Source organism: Cryptomeria japonica, chromosome 2 (assembly GCF_030272615.1).
Source record: "Cryptomeria japonica chromosome 2, Sugi_1.0, whole genome shotgun sequence".
Lineage (NCBI taxonomy): Eukaryota > Viridiplantae > Streptophyta > Pinopsida > Cupressales > Cupressaceae > Cryptomeria > Cryptomeria japonica.
In genome coordinates, this window is record NC_081406.1 from 590078140 (window position 1) to 590087536 (window position 9397).

The window sequence follows — 9397 nt, forward strand, 5'->3', positions numbered from 1 at the left end:
TTCATAATTGAAAATGTTGCAAATCTTTGTTTTAATTAACTATAAGCAAATATATAATTCCACTATTGTATGTATCTCAAAACTGTACTAAAAAAATATAAGCACAATAAATAATATGCATCCATCCTATATTAACTTATAAATAATTTCCTATCCGCATCACCCTTACCCCTCCTTTTGATGCAAATGCTAGTCATTATTAAAGTACATGTAATTGTTTTACCTTGGTTACAAACCTTCATCAAAGTATGACAGTCATTCACATACATGCCAAAAACTTCTTCCTTGTAAGTGTTTTCAAATGTTGGTGGCTATTATCCTAAGTTTTAAAATTCATGTCAAAATCTGACACAGTTTTCTAACCACCACAGAGTCTGACATTTTCATCATACTCCAACATGCTGTCCAATGTTTAATCTTTGAGCTTCAAGTTTTCTAAAGTCTAAGTTCCAAGTGTCTTGTCGACACCCAAAGCCCAACTCAAACTTGTCTTGTGATCGGTCTGTATTCAAATTGTATATCAAAGTCACTAAGTCCAATTTTTAAAACTGGCATTGGATTCTGACATAATTTCCTAACCATGTCAGAGATAAATTATTCAAATGATACTCTGTGCAAAGAAAAAGTGAGATAAAGTAGAAAGATGGAACCATAGCAAGGGCTAAGCAAAAGTGATTTTTATAACCTATGTTGGAACTCAACCATCTAAGTTGAACTCCAATTATAAGGGCATTAAAGGTAAAGTTTTCACCTGGGAACTTAAAGAAAAACAAGAGCTGCAAGCAGCGTAGTTCCTGCCAAGCATTGGCAGACAGGGTATCTGGTTGTTTGGTGTGGCAGAGCAGTAGTCAAATGACACTACAAATTAACTAGATGACTACAGATTAACTAGATGACTACAGATTGCAGTTAATTACAATTGCAAATAGCATGCTTATAAAAAAAAAAGCATACAGAACACTGTAATACAAAGTGAAAGAATATTAGTGAATGTATCTGCTTCCATTCTTTTCTGATCAGATTGTCAACTGATTTAACATAAGTTGGCAATACAAAGTGGAAGGAGGAGATATATATTGACATATATTTGCCAAATGTTGTTTGTCTATTAACTATGCTGTACATTTTGAAGACAAAAATAGCCAAACCAGTACATTGATAATAAACTGTGTAATTTCACTTTGGTTTTTTTGAATTAGTAGTATTTGTGGCTGTTTGGAGCTTTTTTGTGGGCTTCCTAGCTGCTCAGAAGAAAACAAGTAGCTTGATCATAAACTATGTAATTTCACTTGTTTTTTTTGAATTAGTAGTATTTGTGGCTGTTTGGAGCTTTTTTGTGGGCTTCCTAGCTGCTCAGAGCTAAACCAGTACATTGATAATAAACTATGTAATTTCATTTGGTTTTTTTGATTTAGTAGTATTTGTGGTTGTTCGGAGCTTTTCTGTGGGCTTCCTGGCTGCTCAGAGCTTTTGTATTAAAAACCCTGCAAGATTAACAACATGAAGATTAGCTAAAATAGAAATTTACGAGATATAGTTTATTTGTAATTATAGATCAGATACCTAGAGACAGGCAATATTTCTTCTCTACAAAATCATAAAACATTTTCAAATAACTTCAAACTCAGATTTCAATATAATTACAAATAGTTTAGCTTTAGCGATCTGGAGCTGCAACCAATTACAGACTTCTGGAGCTACTTAGAACGCCATGTTCTTCTACACGTTTGGAGCTCCTTGCGACTGCACTGAACTACCTTCCATTCTCTGCTGCTGCACAAAAATTATTCCTCTATTTTGCCTAGCTCAACGAACTTGCTGCTGCATACAAAAACTCATCTAACTATTGGAAGAACATTCCTTCCTTTTGTCTCATCCTGTCCTTCACACAAAAATTCCCTCTTGATTTCAAGAACTTGGGGGTTCTATATTGTTAGTCTTTCCTCGGTCAACTAGGTAAATTGCTTATGTCTTTATTATAAACATGGATATTATAGTGCCCTGATTGAGTATTCTAGAGATACATTCCATTTTAGGGTTCATTAGACTATTTAGATCTACTTACTAATAGCTGAATGACATATCCATAGATTAATAACATCATTTAGATTTGTTACGCCCTTGCGAATTAGTTTTCTAGCTGAATAAGGGCACAGTTAAAACCAACTTAACTACATAAGGGGAGAGGTACAACTTAGTTAGCTATGTAAGGACATAATTATGACTGATTTGATCATATTATGAGCAAAAACACTATATGTTCAAGGTAAAATCACTTTTATTTCACATTCATTTATTCAAGGCTCTCATAATATCATCAGTGTCTTGACAATCAAATCAAGAAACTAGACGGTGGTAATACAAGAGATTTCTAGTTGCGAGATTTCTAGTTGCGAGATTTGAAAGCTTCTCTTATCTTACAATTACAAGTAACCATGGCCTAAAATCTATTTGCTTGAAGTCGACTTGAAGTTTTTGAATGCAATCCAAATTATCAGGAGTTGAAAACTAATAAAGTCTATTAAGTCAATTACCTAAAACTCCCAGCTAATACGAAAGAGGTGCATCTGTAGGCCTTCAGTTCAAGGAAATAGCTTTAAAAATGTTGTCTGCAACTATTGCCAATACAATTTAAAATTCAACAAATACTATGTGAAATTTTTTCATAACTGAAAGTAACTTTTGATCATGACTAAAACCATCCTCAAAAAATTCAATCCAAGTACAATCTGAGAATGCAGCATTTTACATAGCACAGCACATGGTTAAAAAAAAGACATCTGTAGTCTAATACAAGTGACATGAATATATCTGAAACACTTGATTCAAGCATCCAGCGTGAAATGAAAGCATAAAGTAGAAATGTTCTCGCATCAGATTACCCAACACATAGCTTCAACATACTTTTATAATCAAGGAGTAATTGTTGGAAGCCTTACAAAATTTGAGTCTTCTTGTCATAGGATCATTACACTCTTTGAAATTCTATTTGTTCAAAGTTTTTGTGCAATATTTTTTCTTCTTGATTTTCATATCGATTATGGCTTATAATATGAGAAAGAAATTAACATTTATGTTCGTACACGATCACTTTCTTCAATATGACCCTTCTTGTGCATCTAATTGTATGCTTCCTTTATAAAATTAACTATCAAGAAGTTTTATAAAATTTGAATACCAGAAGGTTCTTGATTATTTCTTCTTGTTTCATTAATACATGGTCACTTTCTTCAGTATGACCCTTCTTGTGCATCTAATTGTATGCTTCCTTATAAAATTAACTATCAAGGAGTTTTATAAAATTAAATACCAGAAGGTTCTTGATTATTTCTTCTTGTTTCATTAATATTATGGTCAAACTAACTGGATCACATAAATGTCTCAACTTTGACAATAAATTAAATCTAAGAACAGAGTTTCAAATTTCAGCCCTTTTGGTTTTCTAAGAAAATTTGGCTATCATCTTAAATTACTAGCAGCCAAAGTTGTTCTGGTTTGGTAAAATTAGGCAGACAATGAACACTAGTTCTAACACAATCTTGTTCAACATTTTTAGTTGCAGATGGCTGAGATTTCCAATGGCTTTTTTCCGGCTCTTGGAACTTCTAAATTCTGACAAAAACTAACCACCATTCACCAAGGAAGACAAGCACATATTCTCTCCACAAGAAAGGGGATATATGTAGTTTATTGATGGTAATGAGATCAGATCTCAAGTCATCAATGATAGTTTCAAATCTCACAATCAAGCATACAATATATTTTTTCGAGTGTTATCAAGTTCAATGTTCTCCAGTATGTTTCCATAAAGAAAAAAATATCAAAGAGAGCTTACAAAGAAAAAATAAATGAAAAAAAAAGCTTATCCTTGTCAAGCTTCATGGTCCTAGAATTTATTGTGCAGAAGAACAGAGATGGATAAGTTATAGCAAGTATCTTGTTTCTTCCATGTAAAGGCTATTACAAAGTCATTTCAAAGGCAACTTCTTGAAAGTTTACATCAAAAAGTAATGAAAGCATATTTTCTTTCACCATTATGGAATAACTTATGTTCCTTGAATGAAGCACAAAATTCAAAATTTTGGATTTGACTCTTTATTTAAATTTACAAGCTTTGTATGGGATCAACTGCTATAGATGATACCAAAGGATAAGAAAGTGATTTTTAGTGTGAAGATTAATGTTACCATTTTGTTAGTGATGTTATCATTGTCAAATGACTCTAAATTTTTCATTTCTAGTTGGAAACTTATCAAGGATTGAGATCATACATGTCAAGGACCAATATGTTTTTACTTCCTCAAGTTCAAGTTCTTGAATAATCCTAGAATCTCTGAAACTTATCAAGGATTGAGAACATACATGTCAAGGACCAATATGCTTTTACTTCCTCAAGTTCAAGTTCTTGAAGAATTCCACAATCTCTATAATACAAGCTTCAGGACACTTTGAGATTATCTTAGTAAAGTATCCCATTGCTTTGCTATGCATTCTACTTTAACCAGTTCATGCATTACTCCATATAATGCAGTCTATTTGGCAACATTAACAAACTCCAAAAATGAATTTTGTCATAGAAATATACGACCTCCTTACTATAATGAATAAGCAAACAATCAAAACAAAAGACCTTTCATTAATAAGCAATAAATAACTTGAACAAGAAATATATGACATGGCTACCACAATCAATATAACAACCAAATCAGGCCAAACTATCCATGAAAATTGAGAGCTTTGTCGTTACATCATTACTGGTCAACATTGCTTCATAGCCAAGATCAAAATTTGTACTAATATTTGTAAAACAACTACATGCATTAAGTTCAAAAAAAAGATAATGTACAATTAATAAATTGTTCATTTGTGGTTTAGAAGTTTTTAAACATCCCATCAAAATAAAGCCAAGCATTGAAGCCAAATTTTTTAATCTGTGTGCTTTGCTCTCAAAGGCATTTTACACAGTAGAGATCATGGTAGAATGTACTAAACCAAACCAAGTGTTCGGTGATAAAACATGATATAGTGTGCTTGTTCACACAAGCAAAGGAGGAACCGTAAACGTGTTAATGACTTCATTTACTCTACAGATGGAAAGGCTAGTCGGATACACTAAAACCTGTGCCTTGGGATGACCCTCGATTTGTTGCAAATCAACAGGTCTATGCATCTTAACCTGGATCACCTTAGAATTATCACTTCCAAAATGAGCTCTACTACCATGACAAAATATTTAAAGGTTTATGGAATTTGCAAATACCTTTGATAGGCTGTGAAAATACTTTATCGATTACATCAGTAGATTGGGGGAAATCAAGATTAATTTGTAGGTGCACTTAATCATCCTCCCTTTGCTACTAAATTGATCCCTGTGTACAGTGTTCCTTCTAAGCCGGCTCCAACAAAATAAAATTCCACAAAAGGAAGTTGGCCAAAAGGATTGTTACAAATAAATTATATAATTTCATTACGCTACTCGACCAGTCAAAGAATATCATTAAAAACAACAGTCGGCTCAAAAGGAAAGAAAAGAACAATCATAAAATTGTCATGTCATTGATGAGTGTCCATACCCTATCCAAGTCTCCCATTTTGGCACAGGCAGGGAGGATACTTGCAAAGGTGGTTTGAGTCTTGCTTTACGCCTACCAATTGCATTGGCTTGAAAATTTCTAAAGACTTTCAACTAATCTATTTTGCACATATTCTGCAATCATTGTCCACGAGACCAAATCTTTATGAGGCATTTTGTCTAATAATTCACATGCCTTCCCAATGCATTCACATTTTGCAAACATAATGTATGAAATTAAAGAAGAGTACCTGTCCAGAAATTTGGTCTCTTAGATTTGTAACTTGATTCCATTGTTTCCAAGCTAGCTCTGGCCTCTCAAGTCCAACATCGGCCTTATCTAGGCTGCAATGCCTACTAGTCAACCCCTTGTGCCTAGCCCAATCATTAAAATCCAACCTTGATTGCTGCCATAAGCAATCTATTAACATCATCATGCCACAAACCTAAAAACGAGTGTTGTATATCAATTAACTAATTTCAGATTAAAAAAAGCAATATTTGTGGCTTACTTATAAATCTGGTATTGGAGATGTGTTTGGCATCACGGGTGACCACATACTGCTTGATTAACATCTCAAACACGTTTTGACAATGCTCAATAGCCTAAATGTGTTTTCCAAAGAAATTTCTATTTTCAACGTTTAAGAGTACAAATTCAAGACTACATACTGTGAATCAGATAATGCAAGAAGGAAACTCCAAGCTAGGCCTCAATCAACAAAATTTTAAATGTGCTAGATTCCAAATTTTAGAGCTTGAAGATGAAGTACAAACTTAAATGTTTGAAAAGAACTCATCAAAGAGGAAATGTCAAGGTGAATTGAAACTCATTTGAGTGAACAAAATAATCCGATATTGAACAAAAAAATAGTATTTGCGTTATTTCTTTTGAATTCTTAAAGCAAATACCCACTAAAACACATCATGAAGCATTGAAACCCTCAAGAACACATACACAACAAAGTCCCCTAAATTGAAATTTTGGAATAAGATATTGTGAAATATCCTAAGGCCAGGCTCAGGAGCGACAACAATAATTCCTCTAGGATGTGACTCAGAATGAGTTGAGAGCCCTCTGAAGGGTAAGGGGTTTTTTGAAGAAGGCAGCAAGCGTTAATTCCTCGCATTAAACAAAATAATTCGGCGATGAAGCAGTTGTTTATCAGGGATTTCGAACCTTAGCCCTCCTAGTTTGAAATAGTATATAACAGACGACAGTAATCAAATTCTTAATCTTTTTGGGAAAGGGCGCACCCTCTTCCAAAGCCCCCACTTTGGCATCTAAAATTGTCTCTATACCTATCACCTAATTATACATCTGCGTCTGATATATGTAGTTTTCAAAGACGAGGTAAATAATGGTAATACCACGCCTAGCAATATTTTTTGGGGATCTCCTGTGCCCTATTCCAAAGCACCTATTTTGGAATTGTCAGGGAGGATTATTGCAAAGAGTTACTGCAGTTAGCAAAACAAAAGATTATACAATCTTTGAGATTTACCAACAAGCGTAGCAAAGATGCAATCCACATCTAAGCGATGGATTTTGTCAAATAGACACAGACAAAGAATGACATTGACATTTGTAAAGAGACAAAATATGACAACGTTTTTTTTAAATTTCAACAATGCAATCGATGCCTGCAAAGACCAAAAACAATATACACATACTTTTTTCTCAACGAGGCTCAATAAAAGACGAAGGTTACAGATAAAAACAACAAACCTTTGCTGGAACATAGCAGATTTCGCTGCAAGATATCTGAAGGGGAAAAGAAGGTCACGTTGTGCTCCAGAACCGTTGAATGTTTAAAAAACTGTAACATGCCTTCATAAAATTTGTTTTACACTATTCCTCTGGACTGCATGCCCAAAATGAAAACCCTACTAGCCATCTGTCTGCAGGCTTTGTTCCTCGCGCTCATACTCAATTTTCCCTAGATCTGACCTCTGCAACAATCGAGGATTCTGTTTTGACAACCCTGCAGCCTCTGGAGACGTGCGTTCTCTCTTATTGAGAACCGCACAAAGCCCTGCAAACCCCTGAAAACCGCCAGTGTATCCAATACGCCAATGCCAAAAAACTTGAGGATAATAATTCGCATAAATAATTTGCATCTTTACAGGGTAGGAACCAACGAAACTGGAAAATATTTGCATCAAAACTAAATATGATTGGTTGTCTATGCTCAGATTAATAACGAGTTAACTGTCATAGGCTCCGCTATAGTTTCCTGCAGGCAGGAACTAATAAAAATGTGGAGAGCTTTAAAAAGATTTTGATGGATTTCGACACTCCATCATGAACTAAAATTAGAATCCAATATGAGTAAGGAGGAAGGAACGTTGCACAAGGTAGGAGTTGTAGGAAGTTTTAAAATCTTATATGGAGTCTGATTCTCACTCTTCAGTAAAAAAAAAGGAGGTGGCAGTAAAGCAAAAAGAAAACAACTTTCATTTGGGGTAACAAATATGAAGTTTTAAAACTTGTTGTAGGGGAAGAGCACTAATAGTCATCATAACTAACTTCCCTCACCCATAGATTTTAAATGATACATTAGATTTTGAATTTATTTTTTGGTTGTCTTCATATGCGACTTAACTGCTTAAACCTATTGATCTGGCTTCTGGGTAGCAACAATTCGATTTCTACGGGTCATCATGCGTCGAAAGGTCAAAAAGTGGTAATTTCAAAGTGTCGTCCGATACTTGACCTCTTTTGCGCCAATAACCACACACGAAAAGGCCAATATCTATTTATAAAATACCTAAAAACTAATATGTTTTTCACTTTTTTATAAAAATAAATTAACCTAAATAGTTTATGTTATGCATATTATTAAATATACATTTAATATTACAATATTTAAAGTGAGTGGTCGAAAAACTTATTGACCACCCATAACCGCCTTACTGCGTATGCATTATACGCCCACGTGGCACGAACTACCGCTATCTATGTTGCCCTAAAAACTTAGGAAAATGAAGATTTTTTGGGGGCATTTTCTACATTCATCGTCGTTTCTCCTCCATTTCTCCTCCGCAACCATTTCTTGGCCTCCTTTGCAACCATTTTGTCGGCTCTTTTGTGCTCCCAGGTAACGATTGCACTCTTCCTCCTTGCATATTGGATGTCCAATGATGGTTTTTCTCCTTTGCAGTTGCATTATGCTTTGTCTATTCATGATTTCTTTGTATGTGGTTTAGGGTTTCATTTCAATGCTCTGTTATAGTTTAATAATGCTAAAATCCTCACAAAGAATGGCAAAAAAATTGAATATCTCTTCGTTTTCTTCGAAACCCCTTCATTATTTTTCATTTCATTTTATGGTTGCACTATTAAATGGTGCTTCTCTGTTTATAATGCTGAAATATTCATAGAGAATGGCAAAACAATTGATTATCTCTTCATTTTCTTTAAAACCTCGTAATTATTTATCATTTCATTTTATGGGTGCGCTGTTAAAAGGTGTCTCTCTGTTTATAATGCTAGAATCATTACAGTGAATGCAAAAAAAAATGATTATTGTTCATAATTATTCGAAACCCATTCATTATTTATCATTTCATTTTATGGGTGCGTTGTTAAATGGTGTCTCTCTGTTTATAATGTTAAAATCATTACAATGAATGCAAAAAACATTGACTATTGTTCATAATTATTCGAAACCCCTTAATTATTTATCATTTTATTTTATGGGTACATTGTTAAATGGTGTCTCTCTATTTATAATGCCAAAATAATTACAGACAATGCAAAAAAAAATGATTATTGCTCATAATTATTTGAAACCCCTTCATTATTTAATATTTTATTTTATG

At 33.8% G+C, this 9397-nt stretch overlaps 1 long non-coding RNA gene across 4 annotated transcripts; it reads right to left on the minus strand.

The window, feature by feature from the left end:
- Positions 1-1052: 1052 nt before the first annotated feature.
- On the minus strand, positions 1053-7914 carry LOC131051445 (uncharacterized). 4 transcript variants are annotated; one of them, XR_009371588.1, is made up of 3 exons: positions 7302-7908; positions 1645-5979; positions 1053-1484 (listed from the first exon to the last, which is right to left on the minus strand). It is a non-coding gene; the product is annotated as an uncharacterized LOC131051445 (long non-coding RNA). The 4 variants fall into 4 exon arrangements; XR_009371590.1 differs by having other exon boundaries at positions 1053-5176; positions 5261-5979; positions 7302-7897; XR_009371589.1 differs by having other exon boundaries at positions 1053-5707; positions 5824-5979; positions 7302-7874.
- Positions 7915-9397: the final 1483 nt, after the last annotated feature.